The sequence below is a fragment of the Pomacea canaliculata genome, linkage group LG9 (assembly GCF_003073045.1).
Source record: "Pomacea canaliculata isolate SZHN2017 linkage group LG9, ASM307304v1, whole genome shotgun sequence".
NCBI lineage: Eukaryota > Metazoa > Mollusca > Gastropoda > Architaenioglossa > Ampullariidae > Pomacea > Pomacea canaliculata.
The window spans coordinates 26,872,940-26,893,856 of NC_037598.1; the positions used below are offsets into that span (position 1 = coordinate 26,872,940).

The window sequence follows — 20,917 nt, forward strand, 5'->3', positions numbered from 1 at the left end:
GACACATATATACAAACCAAACAGTATAACACAGATAACGTATGTTGAGTACCAGCCACAGTCGTTGATGATAAAAGAGTGCCCTTGTGTAGTTTTAAAAATGTTACTTATGCACTTCCCCCTGAGTCGTAGATTGCAATAATACCAGTCTCTCTGTCTCTAAAGAAAACTACCAATATAGGGACTCAGAGTCTTTGCCTTACTTAGGTGAAGTCAAAGCCGTCAATTCGCACTAAACCGTTGGTGTCTAGTAAGATGGAAGTCCTCGTGCTTCGCTAGCTTTTCACAAAGTGTAAGGGTTCCTGTCTGATTGGCAGACTCACTGGGTATTGGTATGCAACTAATTCGTTACTGGCTTTGTTGTCCGATGGCCAGTGCGGCCCCTTCGGTTGTAAGCGATAGCAGATAATTTTAGGTGACAGCGAGTGGGTGGGGATGTTTTATGTTGGTCAAACGAAAACGCCAAAGAAAACGGCGTCGCATTATGGGGCAGGGGGAGGGAGACCACACTCAATGTACCGATGTACTGTCCGGCTGCTTCTTCGCTCAGGCTTCAACACAGCCTGCAATTAGCATGGCAAAACAATACCAACGACTGTCCCCGATCTGATCGTCAGAGGTGTTACAGCCTCCACTTGCCTCAGGGCCCGCTTTTGTGACGGTGATGACCGTCTCCTCTCTACGTTCTCCTACCTTTCTTCAGTTCTTTGCTCTTTGTGAGAATTACGTCTCAAATATTGGGGGGGGGCAAAAGGATATTCCTGCCCCCCCTGTATTTTCCTTGGGGGGGCGGCTGCCCCCGCTGCCCCCCTGGTTCCTACGCCACTGTTATTCTCTCCACCCTCTTACTTGGTAAAGAGCGATCGATCTCATTCTGCCAAATCGGCGATTTCTTTTTTGCCTATCAGCGATTTCTTATTGATCGATCAGGAATTTTTCACTTGCCAATCGATGATTTCTCACTGACCCATCGGCGACTTCTTACCGACATTGCAGAAATTTTCCGTTTAGTACATGTTCAGGTATTGACAAAATGCAGGAAGCTTTCTAGAATATTTGTATCACAGAATCAACACAGAAAGAAAAATGTAAGAAGAAATGCTGCTCACATTATCTAAAGTGCTCAGGGTTAGAAGTATTAAAAGGAAATGTTATGATATTATGCCCAAGCAGAAAGAAACAAAATGAAGTTTCCTTAGCGTAGCCAAACACTGCTCAGTAATTGTTTCAAAAGGCAGACAACATAGCTAGCCCGCAGATTTTGGTGCGAGAGCAAAGATGTCAAGATCATGTTTTTACACTTCTCCATAAGCCTCAACCCTGCATCTGAAGTCAATGTGACACTAAATTATGAGTTATGAAGGTTGCTGCCTTTAACAGTGTTTCCTCTCCAGAGGCCTCAACCCTAACTACAGTCCTAGCTACCATCTCTCCAGTTGCACAGAATTCTTAGTTTTTTTCTTGCTATATTAAATGAAAGTTTTGTCCCTACTTATAACTGAAAAAATATTGCAGTTATTGCTCACTGTGAAACAGTTATTGAAAATAAATGCACTCAGATTGAATGTGGTAAGCCATCCTGGACTGAAAAAAAATTCTGCTTGCTGTTTTCTGCTTTTTTTTTGCGGCACCATGCACCAATTGGACTACTTGCAGATGGAGTGCATTTGAAACTCTGGTGACAGTTCTTATTACAGCATGCTGGCCTACAGTGATCCAGCTCACCGACTACTTCTTGAAATCCACCAGTTGCATAAGATCTAAGGGTCAATACAACTTGAAACAGTGCCAGTAAATGAACCTTGTCTTAGAATGGCAAAATCGTTGGAGAACTTGTGAGCAGTTAGCTCATGAGAAAAAAAAAAAAGAGTACCCTTTCACTCTTCCCGCAATGTACTTTATGTACTCCAAAACTCTGACTACATGTTTTGATAAAAGCAGCACACAACTGTGTTATGCTGGCGAAGCTTACACACCCATGCTTGTTAGCAAACTCTGCTTTCTAGGAATGAAATGCTTTATCTTGACTGAACACACAAGGATGCTCCAGTGTCTTACATCTGGCCACCACTGGCTCAGGCTCTTAAGATTCCGGCTGGCGGTCCTTAATCACCTAAAAGCAACTTTGACTTCAAGGCCATCAGAGCCACTAGCTGACCTTCCAGGAGGAGGGACAGTGCGTGTCCTCGTTGTGTGCCTGGCAACAATTGGTAGAAGATGGAGAGTCTGCAGAGAGAGTGAATGTAATGAACATCACTGCAGAAAAGAAAAAACCCTGAACAGCTCAAGTATAGCAAATGAGAGAAGCGCGACGAATATTTTCACTGGTTGGAATATAATGGTGATCCACACCCTGCAGCTACCATAGCATTAACTACACGACAGCTATTTCTATGCGTATGAATGTGCAGTTAGACTTACAGGGAGGGTGGGTGGGAGCTTTCATGAAGGTGGTTCTTGATCGTGCACAGAATTTATCAGGAGACCTGACACAATGTAGTGACCTACCTTATTCAAACTTGTTTCCCAGGCCTTTTTCAATGTCGCCATTTTTTTTCTTTTTGATCCAGTTCATCAATGAGAGCACAGCAATCTTGGCTTTATCAATATTTAAAACAATTTTACCTGGTTTCTTCCACATCAAATCAGCATACTGTACAAGTAGAGAATATGAATTAATCAGTGTAGTAACTTCAGCTAAGTAATTGTTCTTTATAAATACTTCGGCTGTTTTTTATACTAAAAGCAAGTAGCTTAGTAAAGTATGTTACTTTATTCAATTTCCTTAGACCCGTTCTTATGAATCCAAGACCAATGAAAATATATTCAGGAGGGTGGTAGCCACTTGACCACTTCAGCAACTCAGGCCAAGTTTGACCCACTCCCGTGTTTTGTCGGATACGTTCAATCTTTGACTCCAAAATTGTGTAATTAAAAAAAGGGATGAAATCGATAATTTAGCCAGGCGAATCACATTTGAATAGTTACGTCTCTTCACATGGGTGTTAATTTTAAGATTTGAAATTTTCCAGCTCTAGGTGCTTTGCTTTGAAAAAATAAAAAGAAAAATGATGGTGGCACTAGTGCACAGGATGTGACTAGCATGTATTTTCAGGATTTTTAGCGACTATTTCTGACACACTGAAAGTTGTTGTGAGTTTTCACTATCATAGTGTTCATGTTTATTTAATTTACACTAATGTACAACCATTAAAATCACTATGAAAAATAGGATGACATCACAGTAATTCATTGGTGTATTATGTTATAGACCATGGGATGTCGCATTGAGTCGGTCGAGAAGAGATGAGATCACGATAGAAGGAAAAAAGAAAATAAACGGGGTGATTGGAGGAGACGAAAGTGGAAGAGTAGGACAGATAGAGAGAGCAGAGAAATATGATTTGATATGCACCAAGACTGTTTTGCTTTTGGCTTTAGCAAGTAGTTTAAGACTGCCCACCCTGTATGCCTGCACTTCGTCAACCTGTGCTGGTGAGAGAGGGCGTCATTCTTTTAAAGTTTCTTATATCTCATATCAGTGAAATTAGCGTGCACTCTTGTAAAATTATACTAAGATCATGCGCATTCTCCATATATTGCTAGAATGTTTATTAGCAAGATGTTTAAACAAATTAAATTAAGAACCTCTTTTCCACCTTCCAAGTCCCCAGACCCCTAGTTGGCTAAAGGGGGCATGCAGGACATACTTTTTTTCAATCAAGGGTGGGACATGGTCAACATCTTCTACTGCCAGTCTTCCTAAATATTTTTCTAGTACTTCGAAGATTTTTCTCACAAAATTATGATCAGATTATTTAGGACTATATATCGGTCTATTTCCTTTTGGGTGGATTATGTATTCTTCTTTCAGAAAGAAGTATATTATACTCACTGCTCTTGGGATTACTGTTTGACTTTTGTAGCGTCAATGTTAACATTTAGCATAAGCGAAAGTACTGGATTACCCTCTAAAACTTTCACTTGTCTTTTGTACACCGAGCAGTCTAACAAACCGATAATTCGTTTAAACGATCTGACACATCAAATAGTCTACACAGGTTATGCACCACCTACGGCCCGCGGCCTATCCGGCCCGGCGACTGGTGCCATCCGGCCCGCGAAACTTCTGCCCACAGTGCAGGAATCGCATGTTAGTAATAAAAGAAGACCTTTAAAAAAACGAAAAAAAAGGAAGAAGAAGTATTTATCCCCACGTAGGGCGTCTCTCATTTCTTTTCATGGATGAAACATTTCGATTCAGTGCTCTGACTTGGTTCTCTACGTGAGGCAGACATCAGAAGTTGGTTTCGGGAAACAACTTCAAATTATCCCACTTAATTAGTTACATAATTTAATGGTAAAGTAACAACTTGCTAATTAAAAAATGGTATCTGCTCTATTTTTTTTTCTTTTTGTATTTTGCGGTGAAGTGGCCCGCCGACAACGGCTTGTTCCGAAATGGATATGGCCCGCAGACCGAAAAGGTGGGGCATCACTGGTCTAACAAATTTCTTTGTACAACATGGTCCAATAAAACAAGTGGATAATGGACCAATTCCGATTGTACAATATAAGTAAAACAATTGGACAAGAGGAAATTGAATTTCATTATTTTCTGAGGATTTCCCTTATCTCCGTTCCAACTTTGTTATTCTTGCAATAATTTCTTAAATTTGTTGTAAATATTTTCTATTTATTAACCTAAGGATTCTCATTCAGCCAGTTTTAGCCCCCGCGGGGCCCGAGGCAAAGGCATGTGCGTGGCCCTACGCCCACGATCACACGGTTTTAGTTGGATTAAAGTCACATACAATCAAAGCGCGGGGCCCCTTGAAGCGCGGGGCCCTAGGCAGATGCCTCGTCCGCCTGCCCCCCTAAGCACGGCCCCTGTTCTCATTCTTCATCACTCACCACTGTTATTTTTGGTATTTTCCCCACAATTTTCCATGACAACTTTTAGTGTACCTTAAGTTAATACAATTCTACTGTTCGATACATCCCTTGTTGCATAATGTGCTATTCAGCACCATTCTTTCCTATATTTATTACATCTCAGGCACTCTGTTTGCACAATAGGCGTTCTTACTTGCCTCTTTGCAGGAGCCCGAAGAAATCATTGCACTCATGTTGACACTCTTGGCTAGTTTCTCCTTGGTCTCTGTAAAAGCTTTTTGAAACAACTCCGCCTTTTTCGTCCAATATATAAGAGATCATGGCTTCAAAGTCATATTTGGAATACCTGTCCACCAGAACGGTACGCTCATTTCAATCCTTTCGTACTTTTCCATCGAAGATTCACCTGCAGCGAGCAAAAAATTCAGGGGAAAAGAAATTTTCACCTGTATGTCTTGAAGAAGCGTTAGCATGTAAACCTACTTTACCTTTACAGCATCCTCGCAAAACTTGGGCGGGGTCCGTTGATTTGGTACGGTCGGATATGAATCTTGATTCTGACACTCCGTCTAACACACCGTCAATAACAACAGCGCGCCGTACCCTTTATGGCCTCCCAGCACCCACATCACCTCGAACAATCCTAACCCATTCATCCGTCGCTATGTTACTAGCACCGATCTTACATGCTATAATTAGCCTTTACACGAGGTCCCCAAGCATCATGCCTAACCCCAATGAAAGAAACTTCAACCGCCCATTGTGTGTAAAGCTGTTGACCATTTGACACTTATCTAATTTACCAACTGGTAACGAGAGAAATACTACAAGAACAGGTTCTTCGATAAGTTGTCTCCCCTAACTGGCTTGGTCCCCTAGGAATAAGTTACCGTAATGCACTGATTTAAAGAAGTGGTATGTAATTGTACTGTATTTTACAGAAGTGTACTTTCACCATATTGTACCATAATGTACTTAATGCACTGTTATTTTACAGAAGTGTACTCATCATATTGTACCATAATTACGTTTAATGTACTGTATTTTACAGAAGTGGATTGTATTGTACTGTATTTTAAAGAAGTGTACTTCATCGTATTGTACCATAATGTACTGTAATGTACTGTATTTTACAGAAGTGTACTTCATCATATTGTACCATAATGTACTGTAATGTACTGTATTTACAGAAGTGTATTGTATTGTACTGTATTTTAAAGAAGTGTACTTCATCGTATTGTACCATAATGTACTGTAATGCACTGTATTTTACAGAAGTGTACTTCATCATATTGTACCATAATGTACTGTAATGCACTCTATTTTACAGAAGTGTATTGTATTGTACTGTATTTTACAGAAGTGTATTGTATTGTACTGTATTTTACAGAAGTGTGCTGCATCGTATTGTACCATAATGTACTGTATTTTACAGAAGTGTATTGTATTGTACTGTATTTTACAGAAGTGTATTGTATTGTACTGTATTTTACAGAAGTGTGCTGCATCGTATTGTACCATAATGTACTGTATTTTACAGAAGTGTATTGTATTGTACTGTATATTACAGAAGTGTACTTCATCATATTGTACCATAATGTACTGTAATGCACTCTATTTTACAGAAGTGTATTGTATTGTACTGTATTTTACAGAAGTGTGCTGCATCGTATTGTACCATAATGTACTGTAATGTACTGTATTTTACAGAATGTTTACTTCATCATATATGTACTCATAATGTCACTTACTGTATGTGTATTTACAGAAGTGTACTTCATCATATTGTACCATAATGTACTGTAATGCACTGTATTTTACAGAAGTGTACTTCATCATATTGTACCATAATGTACTGTAATGCACTGTATTTAACAGAAGTGTACTTCATCATATTGTACCATAATGTACTGTATTTTACAGAAGTGTACTTCACCATCGTATTGTACCATAATGTACTGTAATGCACTGTATTTTACAGAAGTGTACTTCATCATATTGTACCATAATGTACTGTAATGCACTGTATTTTACAGAAGTATACTTCATCGTATTGTACCATAATGTACTGTAATGTACTGTATTTTACAGAAGTGTACTTCATCATATTGTACCATAATGTACTGTAATGTACTGTATTTAAACAGAAGGTGTATTGTATTTACTGTATTTTAAAGAAGTGTACTTCATCGTATTGCTATGTACCATAATGTTACGTAATGCAACTGTATTTTACAGAAGTGATTACTTCTCATATTATACCATAATGTACTTGTATGTACTGTATTTTACAGAAGTGTATTGATCTGTTACTGTTATATTACAGAAGTGTACATTCATCATATTGTACCATAATGTACTGTAATGTACTGTATTTTACAGAATGTATTGTATTGTAGTATCTCTATTTTACATAGAAGTGTGGCTGCATCGGTTTGTACCATAATGATCTGTATTGTACTGTATTTTACAGAGGTACTTCTTCTTCTGTGTACCATACGTAACTCAGTATGTACTGATTTTACAAGAAGGTACTTCATCATATTGTTTAACCCTATTAATGTACTGCTAAATGGCACTGTATTTTACAGAAGGTATTGTATTGTACTGTATATTTACAGAAGTGTCCTTCATCAATGTACCATAATGTACTGTAATGTTATTAACACTGTATTTTACAGAAGTGTATTGTATTGTTACTGTATTTTTACAGAAGTGTGTTGCATGTATGATTGTACAATTTTACAGAAATGTACTGTACTGTACTCAATACAGAAGTGTGCCATATTGTCCATATTGTACTGTATTTTACAGAAAGTGTATTGTACTGTATTTACAGAAGTGTACTTCATCGTATGTGTACCATAATGTACTGTAATGCACTGTATTTTACAGAAGTGTATTGTATTGTACTGTATTTTACAGAAGTATTTATTGTCCCTTCATCGTATTTGTACCATAATGTACTTGTTAATGCACTGTATTTTACAGGAAGTGCAGTGTATTATACAGAGTGTATTGTTACTGTATTTTACAGAAAGTGTGCTGCAGCGTATTGTTTATTGTACTGTATTTTACAGAAGTTTTATGTACTTCAAAGTGTATCATATTGTACCATATGTACTGTAATGCACTGTATTTTTACAGTATGTAGTGTATTTTTTACTGTATATTACAGAAGTGTTTCATCATATATTGTACCATAATGTACTGTAATGCACTGTATTATTTTACAGAGTATACTTATCGATTGTACCATAATGTACTGTAATGTACTGTATTTTACAGAAGTGTGCTGCATCGTATTGTACCATAATGTACTGTAATGCACTGTATTTTACAGAAGTGTATTGTATTGTACTGTATTTTACAGAAGTGTCCTTCAACGTATTGTACCATAATGTACTGTAATGCACTGTATTTTACAGAAGTGTATTGTATTGTACTGTATTTTACAGAAGTGTATTGTATTGTACTGTATTTTACAGAAGTGTACTTCATCATATTGTACCATAATGTACTGTAATGCACTGTATTTTACAGAAGTGTATTGTATTGTACTGTGTATTACAGAAGTGTACTTCATCATATTGTACCATAATGTACTGTAATGCACTGTATTTTACAGAAGTGTATTGTATTGTACTGTAATGTGCTGTATTTTACAGAAGAGCACTGCATCGTATTGTACCCTAATTTTAATTGAATTGAACGTAATTGGAATTGAAATGTTATTCATCTCCAGAAGAGATACTATAGTGTTTCCGTAGTGAGTGCTGTGTTTAGTGATCCAGATTTAGAAATACTTTTTAAAAGTAAACTTGTGTAGAAAATATGTTTTCTATTTTTGTTGTCTTTAGTGTGTGTAGTTATTAATGTTGGGGTAGGTTGATTAGAAGGGACAATAGATCATGAACGGGTCAAGCGGGCAGGGATGTTTAAATCACACTTATAATTGTTAATATTACACGCTTTACATTCTTGGTAACTGGGGACACAGCACCACAGGTTGAAATGGGTTGGTTTAATCTTGCCTCAAATGCAACCATTATTTACTTTTCTTTTATTGTTTATACATCAGCTATATGCTTGTTTGATTAAATGAAGTACAATTTTAAAACATTTTTTTTATTCCAGTGAATGGTCCAGATCACAGGAGGTAAGCAGGCTGAATGAATTCATGTTTTACGGTGGCTCTATTGTGAACTTTGCTCGCAGAATGCTGTGTTCTGAAAATTTGTGTGCAACATGTTGCCATCTCAAACAAGTAAACACACAATATCTTAAAATTTACATAGTGACATTTATTTTACTCTCAAACAGTCACAATCACACATTTTAAAACAAAAGCAAAATGAAAAGTGAATAATTGCATCCACACACAAATATATATATATCCACATTTAAATGATATTTTCTGTCCATTTTTGCAGGATTGATAATTTTCTGACACTTTACACTAAATCAGTTTGTGGATAACATCACTTTTCTTTAGAATGCTATTGATGTATATGCAGAAATCTAATTGCCACTCTTGCAACCATCATTTACTACAATTTTTCTTTGCTCTGCCACAGAATATTCAAGTCCCTTCAAATCGTTGACAAACTTCTACTGTCAAACACCACCCTGGACAACCGGCAAAAACCCTTAGAATGAAAAAAGAAAAACAGCCAGCAAAGGAGATACAGAGCAACAGCTCATGATATAACATTCAAAGACCAAAAAGCAGTCTATTATAAGCGAAATGGAACTAGAAATTAAAATCTCAAACTAGAAGTCTGGCTGCTAAACGCTAAATAAGCAAGCTAGACAAACAGATAAATGATAATTAAAACTAGCAATACTGCCAGTGTATGCATTTTTGTATATTAGAGTGGATCTGTATACAGTTAAAAAATTGTGGGTTACAGTACAAAGCATCAACACACACAAACTCACGCACCTGCAACACATATTCTGAAGTGAGATACAATGCAAAATGAAAAAATGTGGGTGACAGTACAAAGTCACACCCCCCCCCCTGCAACAGCTACTCAAAAGTGAGATGCAATGCAAACTAAAAAATGTGGGTTACAGTACAAAGCATTAACACACACAAACTCATACACCTGCGACACATATTCTGAAAAAAAAATGTGGGTTACAGTACATAGTCTCAACACACACACACTCACCTGTAACAGTATATTGCAATGCAAAAAAAAAAGTGGGTTACATTACAAAGCATCAACACACACACACACCCTGCAACAGGTATTTAGCAGTGAGATGCAATGCAAAATAAAAATTTGTGTACAGGACAAAGCCTCAACACACACAAACTCACACACCTGCAACACATATTCTGAAGTGAGATGCAAAGCAAAATGAAAAAATGTGGGTGACAGTACAAAGTCTATACACACACATACCTGTAACTGGTATTCAGAAGTGAGATGCAATGCAAAAAAAAAAAAAATGTGGGTTACATTATGTAGCGGGCACGATTTTTGAGAGTTGGTGTTGTGTGGGAGGTTCACTTCCTTTCTTTATCACGTTGTACGACCCAAACACAAATTCGTCAGCTGAATTCTTTATTGGGATGACGGCTGGCGAAGTTATGAAGACATGAAGAAACAGGCGAAGAAGATTTGGGAAGAAAACTGAGGAAGTGGAAGTGAAGGTGAAAAAAGGGAAAGAAAAAGAAAAGGAGTAGAAGGAAAAGAAGAAGAAGAAAGAAGAGAGAAGAGAAGAAAGAGAAGAAGTAGAAGGACTTGTTGCCCTGAAATCAAAACAAGAAAGTTCCATTACACAAAACCTCCCTAGAGCAACTTCCATCACGTACACTATACTCCACATGGCATTTCCTAAACATATGCAAAAACCTTTCTATAGCAAATCCCCCCACATACATTATATTCCTCATGGCATTGCCTAAACATATGCAAAAATCTTACTACAGCAAATTCCATCACATGCATTATATTCCTTACGCATTGCCCAAACATATGCAAGAATCGTTCTACAGCAAATTCCCTCGCATACATTATATTCCTCATGGCATTTCCTAACATATACACAAATCTTACTACAGCAAATTCCATTGCATACACCTCCTTTCTCCCTCGAACAAGTTTAACATCAGAAATCTCCATGATATTATTCATTACACGGGATTTTTGCTACACGTGGAGGACACGTGGTACCCTCTCTGTACCTAAACCCATCACCTACGTATTTTCAAAACTCAAGGCACACAAAACTACATCCATCCTATCTCAATATGGGTCCTAGATATTCAACCACCATATTCCCTAGCTAGTATCCCCTTATTCAATCAGCGTCGGCCATAGCCTCAAACGCTAAGATGGGAGCAGTCCTCCCCCTCAAACGAAATCATAAGACATCCTACTAAATACTAAATCCAACCTCCACAAAAACTGTAACATTCTTTAGGCCAAAGCCTTGGCAAACGAAATACAAGGTTATTTTAACCAACCTGATTTAGGACAAACTTCCACTTCGACCCCCTCGTCCTCGACACTCAACAGAAAAAGGAAGTCTCAGCTCGACCGGAAGTTATTTATACCGGTCAAACTCTCGTCAAACCCCCGTTACCGCGAGAGTCGACATAAAAAATATAGCTCTATTTTACTTTTATAAATGTGTAAATACACATGACATTTTCTCTAAATGTCATGGGTGTTACAGTCACCCCCCCTAAATAAAATGGGCGCTATTTCCTTAGAAATGCAACCATTTCCCATCACAAACCCTAGCAAATAAATTCCGAGCCTTCATCCACACAAGTACACCCTACAAGGCTACCTGACAGACTATCCTCCTCAGGACTAGCCTCCCCATGCCACTATAATCTAGTGGGCACTGGCTCCTCATCCACATAGGTACACCCTACAAGGCTACCTGACAGACTATCCTCCTCAGGACTAGCCTCCCCATGCCACTATAATCTAGTGGGCACTGGCTCCTCATCCACATAGGTACACCCTACAAGGCTACCTGACAGACTATCCTCCTCAGGACTAGCCTCCCCATGCCACTATAATCTAGTGGGCACTGGCTCCTCATCCACATAGGTACACCCTACAAGGCTACCTGACAGACTATCCTCCTCAGGACTAGCCTCCCCATGCCACTATAATCTAGTGGGCACTGGCTCCTCATCCACATAGGTACACCCTACAAGGCTACCTGACAGACTATCCTCCTCAGGACTAGCCTCCCCATGCCACTATAATCTAGTGGGCACTGGCTCCAAAAATACATTACAGCCCACCACATCAATTCCTACAGTACACCCTCAACAAAATTCCAGCGCTAGCAGTGTTGCTAGCCTGTTACATTAAAGGCCAAATGCACTCAGATTGGTAACAGCTGATATGCACGGCGACTGGTTATCTAACATCCTCAATCCTTATCATTAAACAAACTTCAGCATTACTGCCATCTCCTCATCATCATCATCAACCATACAACAATCAACATCTACATGATTAACATAAGACACAAAAAAAATCGGCATAGTACACTCCTGCACACACCATAGACTATAATCATTCATCACTACTGCTCCATCAAAGTCATAATCGCAATCATGATCATATTCATAATGCAGTCATCAACGAAATGTGGTCAAGACCTGACAATCTACTTCGTTACACGCTAGTTGTCTGTAACCCATATACTATGGTGGAGGTAACCAATTGTCTATAGTGCAGTTTTCTCCGTCTTTTCTCTGTCTGGTTGCTCTTGTTACCAGGGGTAACCTCGTGGTAGGCAAGAGCTCTCTCCCTCCACTCTGCGAACTTTACTTCTTGACCCCCTGTGGGCGGGAGTCCCGTGAATATACCCAGCCGGGGTGGCGGGGAGCTCACGTTAACATTAACTGCTGCCGGCTGGCTCATGGTCGTCATTGCTCTCACCAAGTCTCTCTGCAGCTGCAGCAGCTCGCTCATTACGGCCGATGTACTTGGGTCTTGGCCTGGTCCTTCGGCGACTTGATCTTCTCCGTCCATCACGAAGTGTTAGGAAGTCTCTCTCCCGTGGCACTCTCAAATCATGCCCCACATTGGGCGCCAAACTGTAGCGGGCACGATTTTTGAGAGTTGGTGTTGTGTGGGAGGTTCACTTCCTTTCTTTATCACGTTGTACGACCCAAACACAAATTCGTCAGCTGAATTCTTTATTGGGATGACGGCTGGCGAAGTTATGAAGACATGAAGAAACAGGCGAAGAAGATTTGGGAAGAAAACTGAGGAAGTGGAAGTGAAGGTGAAAAAAGGGAAAGAAAAAGAAAAGGAGTAGAAGGAAAAGAAGAAGAAGAAAGAAGAGAGAAGAGAAGAAAGAGAAGAAGTAGAAGGACTTGTTGCCCTGAAATCAAAACAAGAAAGTTCCATTACACAAAACCTCCCTAGAGCAACTTCCATCACGTACACTATACTCCACATGGCATTTCCTAAACATATGCAAAAACCTTTCTATAGCAAATCCCCCCACATACATTATATTCCTCATGGCATTGCCTAAACATATGCAAAAATCTTACTACAGCAAATTCCATCACATGCATTATATTCCTTACGGCATTGCCCAAACATATGCAAGAATCGTTCTACAGCAAATTCCCTCGCATACATTATATTCCTCATGGCATTTCCTAACATATACACAAATCTTACTACAGCAAATTCCATTGCATACACCTCCTTTCTCCCTCGAACAAGTTTAACATCAGAAATCTCCATGATATTATTCATTACACGGGATTTTGCTACACGTGGAGGACACGTGGTACCCTCTCTGTACCTAAACCCATCACCTACGTATTTTCAAACTCAAGGCACACAAAACTACATCCATCCTATCTCAATATGGGTCCTAGATATTCAACCACCATATTCCCTAGCTAGTATCCCCTTATTCAATCAGCGTCGGCCATAGCCTCAAACGCTAAGATGGGAGCAGTCCTCCCCCTCAAACGAAATCATAAGACATCCTACTAAATACTAAATCCAACCTCCACAAAAACTGTAACATTCTTTAGGCCAAAGCCTTGGCAAACGAAATACAAGGTTATTTTAACCAACCTGATTTAGGACAAACTTCCACTTCGACCCCCTCGTCCTCGACACTCAACAGAAAAAGGAAGTCTCAGCTCGACCGGAAGTTATTTATACCGGTCAAACTCTCGTCAAACCCCCGTTACCGCGAGAGTCGACATAAAAAATATAGCTCTATTTTACTTTTATAAATGTGTAAATACACATGACATTTTCTCTAAATGTCATGGGTGTTACAATTACAAAGCATCAACACACACACACACCCTGCAAGAGGTATTCAGCAGTGCAAACTAAAAATTTTTGGGTTACAGTACAAAGCCTCAACACACACAAACTCTCTCACACAATGCAAATCCTATGTCAAAAACTAGAAGGTTTGACTGTCACATTACAGTCATGTTAGTCTGCACAATACCTAAGCTAGGATGTTAATTTTGCCTTTTTCAAATTTAAAATATCATTTAAAAAGCACCTAATCACGGCTAAAATCAAATAGACAACAAGCTGAACAAGTTTTATCAGCAGATTAATAACTGATTTATTCTGTACCTGTAACACTGGAGAAAGCCACGCACGTCGATTCGATGATTTGATTGCTGCTGCAATGTCATTTGTCAGTTCTAAAACATCATATCTTCTAAATTTATATTTCTGGTAAAGTTGTTGGTCGTTGTACCAGTCCAGGGGAGGTTTCCTGTCCCGAAAAACAAGTTCGTGGCGCAAACAGCGTCGAATACGGTCCCCGAACATCCAGTCCGCCATCTTGTGCTTTCGGTACGATAGCGAGCTAACGGAGGGGTGAGGCTCCATTAGCCGTAGAGCTACGATAGCCGGCTATCGGCGGTCCCTGCATGCGAATTTTCCCGCGCTATCGTGACGAAAGGGATATCGTACCTTTAGCGGCGCTATCGGTGCTCCCTGCATACGGGGCCAGAACATCAGCCGGCTGACGCCCCACCCGTCTGGCTGGTCCCCCACCCGTCTGGCTGGTCCATTCAGCAACCGGTGGCCAGTCAGGGGCTAACAACAACACCTGACGTATGGCCAGGGGAGACAACTGGGTAACAGCCCCACCCCCTCATTGTGCAGCTGAAGGCCGGGTACCGCCCAAGGTGACCAACACCCCTCACATATTGTGTTAAAGTTAGACCCTTGCTAAAAAGTCCAAGGTCACCGGGACGAAGATATGCCCACCGGGAGGGAGAAAGGGACAGAGTCGAAACAACTAGAAAAACTTTACTTTTCCGGGCGGCTGGCTAGAGAGTGGCCACGACAGAGAGTCCGTCTTGTAACAGACGTAAAAAGGGTCCAAGGGACTTGGAGTTGTATTATCATCTGTAGTGAGTGTGTGAACTCCCCTTTCGCCCTCGCACGTGCTCAGTCCTAGTACTCTAGGTCCCTGACAGAAGGCCATGACCAGACAGTGCGGGGTGGGGGCTGAAGAACGACCGATGGCTGCTGCTATTGGCATATTTATCGAACATATTTGAGAAGCTGAACGTTGTGAATACTTCTCTGCAAGGGAAAGACACCACCATGTTACAAACAACTGACAAGATGAATGCTTTCGTTCGAAAAATTTCTTTGTGGACGCAAAAGATACGCCAAGAAAATATTTTTGATGTTTCCGTGCTTGTGTAAGTGCAAGGCTGACAACTTGAATCTTGATCATGTGAAGAAGATAATTATTGCCCATCTAAACGGACTGCAAGAAAGGTTTCAGCATTACTTCGCTGAAATTGATGTGACTAAATACGATTGGATTCGTAATCCATTTCTGGCTGATCCTAGCACAAGCGGGTTGTCCACGGAAGAAGAAGAGCAGCTCATCGACCTTTCGAGTGACCAATCCCTCACAATGGTCTTCCAAACAACACCAGTGCCAACATTCTGGATTAGCGTCAACGGTGAATATCCTCTCCTTTCTGAGAAAGCAATGAAAGTTCTTCTGCCATTTTCAACTTCGTATATGTGTGAGCAAAGATTTTCAGCATTGGCAGCACTGAAGTCTCAATACAGAAATCGTGTGGACGCAGAGGCTGAGCTGCGAATAGCAGTGGGTACGAACATCGCACACAGGTTCGCTTCTCTATGCAACAGCAAGCAGGCTCAACCTTCTCATTAATCAAAGTGAGTGTCCAATAAAATAATATTTATTAGCACCGCAGAATTTGTTTTAGTAAAATTTCATTAACAGTTATACTTCTTGCAGACACCAACGTTGTCCTTCCGTTGTTGAATTGTATTCATTTCCTCCAAGCGGCGTTCGAGGTTAGCAATGGCTCCCCCCCCCTCCTCCACCGACCTAGCTGGCTAAGGGGGCTCGGACGTACCGGTTTTCGTCAGGGGGGGGGGGGGGCGTCGCAAGTAAAAGGTTGAGAACCGCTGGTTTAGTGAGTTTGCCATTATGGATAACTTGGCAGGATGTCTTCATACAATCCCTGGACGATGTTTATGAATTTAGGCGGAATACCATAGTGGTTCATTAGCCTCCAGATGATGTTCCTTTCTACACTTTCGAAGGCCTTCTCAAAATCCACAAAGGTTATATAAAGGGAGGGTTGCCATTCGATGGACTGTTCTATGACGATACGAAGGGTTGCAATGTGGTCAGTGCATGATTTGTCCTGGCGAAACCCTGCTTGGTCTGGTCTCATTCTCATGTCTAGTGCCTTCTTCAGTCTCTCTAGTATTATCCTTGTCAGGACTTTGCTGGGGATGGACAGCAGCATGATTCCCCGCCAGTTGTTGCACTGGTAGAGGTCTCCTTTCTTTGGTAGTTTGACCAGGTGGCCTAATTTCCAGTCTGCTGGGACTAGCTCTTGTTCCCAGATCTTGTGTAGGAGGGGCTGTAAAATTGTTGCTGTTGTTTCTGGGTCTGCCTTTAATGCTTCGGGAGGTATGCCGTCCGGGCCTGCTGCATTGCCATTTTTCATGCTTTTGATAGCTTTGATTTCTGTCTTAGTAGGAGGGCTGGTGTTGACGTGAAGTTGTGCAGTTGCTGGTGGTATGTCAGGTAAAGATGGTGGATGAGGTCGATTCAGCATCTCTTCGAAGTACTCTATCCAGCGGTCTCTTTGTTCTGCATCATTTGTTATGGTCTTGCCGTTTTTGTCTTTCACCTGCTTGTTTGAGTTTACGCTCTTGCCTGACAGAGTTCGTGTTATTTCATATAATCTCTTCATGTTTCCCTGTGTGGCTGCTGTCTTTGCTTCCTCTGTGTCACGACCTGTCGTCGGACTTGCACGTTCTTTAAAATAATGAACACGAGATCACTTCAGGTTGGGACGTTTCTTTGGTATACACGAAAGTCCTCACTCCTTCTCGAATGTCAAAGCCCTTCAAAGTACATTCCTAGCTGAACCGTCAGGTACTAAGAAACGGAGAGTCACTCGGGGTCTCGCTCCCGAATACAACAAAGTCTCCCTGATATTTTATAGAATAAAAATAGGAAAATCACTTACTGTTACAGATCGCCAGCCATCTTAACGGGCCGCACTCCCGCACACATTACTACACATATTCCAACGGAATATGACGTCGCTGGCACACACACACACCCAGCTACTCCATGAACATAATTCCCATAGATATTCGTAGCTCCAAGTTACACCATAATCCACTCCAACGAATATACGTAGCAGGTACACTCCCAAGATATACGAAGCGGGTACACTCCAACGATGTACTCCCACGGCTACGCCGGACGCTGAGGTCTCGGGACAGCGCTGCTTGACGTCGACGGGCGGAACTTCGCCCCGGATGTCAACTCAGGGTGTAACCAGCAGAGGGAGACACTCAGGCCTGGCCACTGCTTAGGATTTCACTGGTACCCCGCCGAAAGTTCCTGTAACTCGGTGATTTATTTAATCTAATGAATTTATAACTTAACCTATCAGATATTACCATAACTTCAAGAGAATATATTTACTGTTAGAAATTAAGGCACCACGTGATTAATTTAGAAATGCTACTATATTTAAACTTTAACAAATATCTAACCTATTACCTTGTCTAGGCAAGGAACTTAATTCACAGATTCCCCGATTCTGTAATCCAGACATACAGTACGACTAACCGTCTAGGCCAGCGGTTCTCAACCTGTGGGGCGCGACCCCACGTGCCTACAAGGGGGTCGCGAAGGTGGTCATTTTTTAAAAAAAAGTTTCTTATACTGGTATTAGTGAAATTAGTTTACATTGTGTAACCGAGTGGTGCGGGGGCTCAAACTCCAAATCTCTTCTCCCTATTCAAGTACACTGCCTCGGCAATGCAGTGACTTCTCACTTCCAAAACTCAAAACACAATCCCCCTCTAAACAATTAAGCCTCCAATCTCCCTCCTCTCACCTTTTTGCCCTCTCTCTTCCCCAATCTCTCATCGCTGACTCCCCTCTCCTCTCCAGTCGCACCTCTCTTTTTTTTTTTTAAACATCTAAAAGGCACGCATTCAGGAAACGTCCATCATTCACACCCTTTCATTCGCACGTGCTCAGTCCTAGTACTCTATAGGTCCCTGACAGAAGGCCATGACCAGACAATGCGCTGCGACTGGATAAAGACAGCAGTTTTAATCCAAATTTTGGATGCAAGTACACGTGTTTGTCCTGAAGAAGATAGCCATGGATAAATTTGTGCTGCGAAAAGGAACTGATTGCGGTGGTTTTTTGAAAGAAAAAGTGAAGAAACGAGCGATGTGCAAGTTTTGGGTGCTGGAGCCGATGAAAAAACCAGAAAGGCCTGCTACGAAAGTAAGAAAGTATGACAATGAATACTTGAAAACTGGTTTTACAAACATTATTGTTGATGGTAAAGAACGGCCACAGTGTGTTGTTTGCCTCGCAATATTAGCTCCAGAGAGTATGAAGCCAAACAAACTACGGCGCCATTTGGAAACTTGGCATGCGGAGTTAGCTTGCAAACCTCTCGAATTTTTTGAACGAAAATTGCAAGAATACAAAAGAGACAACAAAATATTTGTCTCACATACATCAATTCCTAAGAAAGCTTTGATGGCTTCGTATCAAGTTTCCTATCGCATTGCTCAAAACAAAAAAGCACATACGATCGGAGAGTCATTAATACTGCCTGCAGCAATGGACATTGTACGGACCATGATAGGAGAAGATGCTGCTACGCAACTACAAGCCATTCCTATGTCAAATGACACAGTTCGCCGAAGAATAACTGAGATATCTGAAGACGTGTCTGACCAGTTGATCAGTCTTATAAAAAGCCAAAATTTTGCTTTGCAGTTAGATGAAACTACTGACACTGCAGGTGACTCACATTTGATTGCTTACATTCGTTACGTGTGGGAAAATAATCTTCTGGAAGACTTTTTATTTTGCAAGAAAATTGAACGCAGAGCAACAGCCCAAGATTTTTTGGGGATTGTCGATGACTTCCTTAAGGACCAAGGCATTTCCTGGAGTTCCTGCGTCGGCTTGTGCACAGATGGCGCCCCTGCAATGGCTGGAAAGAAACAAGGGTTGCAATCTCTTATTAAAAAGGTTGCTCCAGACGTAGTTTGGACTCACTGCATGATCCACCGTGAAGTTCTAGCTTCCAAAGATTTGAGTGTTGAGTTGTACACAGTGCTAACAGATGTCATAAAAATGGTGAACTTTGTAAAGAACAGTTCTGCCAGATCTCGCCTGTTTTCTCTGATATGTCAAGACATGGGAGCCGACTAGGACACCTTGCTCTATTACTGCGAATCAAGGTGGTTGTCGCGTGGAAAAGCTCTCGCAAGAGTCTTTGAATTGCGGGAAGAATTGTGGGTGTTTCTGAAGGAGAACTCTTTCAACAAGGTTGTCCTGCTTAAGAACGACCGATGGCTGCTGCTAATGGCATATTTATCGGACATATTTGAGAAGCTGAACGTTGTGAATACTTCTATGCAAGGGAAGGACACCACCATATTACAAACAACTGACAAGATGAATGCTTTCGTCCGAAAAATTTCGTTGTGGACGCAAAAGATACGCCAAGAAAATATTTTTGATATGTTTCCGTGCTTGTGTAAGTGCAAGGCTGACGTTAACTTGAATCTTGATCAGGTTAAGAATGTAATTATTGCCCATCTAAACGAACTGCAAGAAAGGTTTCAGCATTACTTCGCTGAAATTGATGTGACTAAATACGAGTGGATTCGTAATCCATTTCTGGCTGATCCTAGCACAAGCGGGTTGTCCACGCAAGAAGAAGAGCAGCTCATCGACCTTTCGAGTGACCAATCTCTGAAAATGGTCTTCCAAACAACACCAGTGCCAACATTCTGGATTAGCATCAACGGTGAATATCCTCTCCTTTCTGAGAAAGCAATGAAAGTTCTGCTGCCATTTTCAACTTCATATATGTGTGAGCAAAGATTTTCAGCATTGGCAGCACTGAAGACTAAATACAGAAATCGTGTGGACGCAGAGGCTGAGCTGCGAATAGCAGTGGGTACGAACATCGCACACAGGTTCGCTTCTCTATGCAACAGCAAGCAGGCTCAACCTTCTCATTAATCAAAGTGAGTGTCCAATAAAATAATATTTATTAGCTTTAGTAAAATTTCATTAACAGTTATACTTGTTGCAGATACGAACTTTGTTCTTCCGTTGTTGAATTGCCTTGATTTCCTCGACGCGGCGTTCGAGGTTAGCTAAAGCTCCCCCCCCACCCCCGCTCTTCCACCGACCTAGCTGGCTAAGGGGGGTCGCGGACGTACCGGTGTTCGTCAGGGGGGTCGCCACATGTAAAAGGTTGAGAACCGCTGGTCTAGGCGGTTGCGTTGGAAATGCTCTAAAGCAGTTCACTCCGCCAGAGCGCGTGGTGAACACTAGTCACTGCCTTGCCGCGTGAGGCACGGGAATTACACCACAACCGGGCACTGTCACACACTCAGACACTCCCGCCAGTTACACGACTGTCATTCCCCTACCTCTCTCTCTCTCGCACTACACCTGG

At 41.0% G+C, this 20,917-nt stretch overlaps 1 long non-coding RNA gene across 1 annotated transcript; it reads left to right on the forward strand.

Annotated features, from left to right (window-relative positions):
• Nucleotides 1-11,617: 11,617 nt before the first annotated feature.
• Nucleotides 11,618-12,059, forward strand: LOC112572354. Its single transcript, XR_003100981.1, has 2 exons — nucleotides 11,618-11,687; nucleotides 11,784-12,059. It is a non-coding gene; the product is annotated as an uncharacterized LOC112572354 (long non-coding RNA).
• Nucleotides 12,060-20,917: the final 8,858 nt, after the last annotated feature.